The sequence below is a fragment of the Nematolebias whitei genome, unplaced genomic scaffold (genome assembly GCF_014905685.2).
Source record: "Nematolebias whitei isolate Nwh7 unplaced genomic scaffold, NemWhi1 Nwh_scaf_425, whole genome shotgun sequence".
Taxonomy (NCBI): Eukaryota; Metazoa; Chordata; class Actinopteri; order Cyprinodontiformes; family Rivulidae; genus Nematolebias; species Nematolebias whitei.
In genome coordinates, this window is record NW_023618970.1 from 12,775 (window position 1) to 14,016 (window position 1,242).

Below are 1,242 nucleotides of genomic sequence, written 5' to 3' on the forward strand. Positions count from 1 at the left end.
CTGTGTAATTACTGTGAGGTCATATCCTGATGCATGCTCAATAATCCTGGTAGAAAAATCTAAAAAAGTTGAATCTGGTCCTCTGGACATTCAAAAAACAAAACAAAGCAAAACAAACAAAAAAAAATGTAGAAACATTTTGTAGTGAACTCGGCCTCTGACCAAAACCTGCCTCTGAGGACCTTCATGGGACAGGAACTGTTATTTCATTGATTTGAATCCAAAAATACAAATTAGCTCATCCAGAGTCTGTCTAATTGTATCCTGAAGTAATCAATTGAAAGAACACTCTTCTTTTATATTATCATTACTATTTTACAATATCTTGGTAAATCAAAATTGTGTTTAGTTCATACCATTTCTAAATGTTGAAGTGAACCACTCATTTTAAATCAACTGTGAAACAGTATTAATGATTTTTTTAATCCTCATTTAAGTTAGAAATCAAGTTAAATGTCTATTTACAAAGTAATTATGCATTTTTGATCTTCTGTCTGAAATGAGAAGTAGTGATGTTGGTCGAAAGTCAGAAAGGAGTTATTAGAACGAAGTAGATTGTTTTTAAACCTAGCAGACGGTAAATAAGAAGCTACTGGCACCTGCTTGCTCTCACATCGTCATAACATTTCTCCTGTCTGTACTAAAAGTCCCTAAAACATTCCTGCTGTTTTCTTGACTTGTAATGACCCTCTGACATCACTAGAACCACCCCCTGTTGGTTGTTTCAACCAATCAGAAAGTCCTGAAGTGACCGGAAGTGAAAACTCTTTAAGAGTCCACACTTCCTGGAACTTCTCAGTCTTCAGTCTTCTTGAGTCTTTGACCGGAGTCTTACTGGGTTCTTCTTCAGTCTTTCATGGAGTCTTCCACTTCTGAATGGATTCTCTGACTGAAGTTCCTAAGGAACTTTCAGATTTAATCAATAGCTGATGGATTTGACCGTGAGACGAGGGTCCGTCCATCCCAGCTGTAGTCACAGCGCCTCGCTGTGAACTCACCCGGGCGTAACGCCCTACCACTTCTAAGGAAGCTTATTCTGTTGAACGGAGTACCGTCACTACTTCGGACGATTCTCAGCCACCCTGACCGGAGACGCTGAAAGGTAGCATTGAAATGGACCTCTGTACCGGAGCTGACCTATCTTCTGCAAAGGTAACGAGCCGTCACGCACCGAGTGTACCGGGGCTGAGCTGGGGTCGGATGAAGGGTGCCACTCCTGGTCAACACACTTTCCCTCATCCA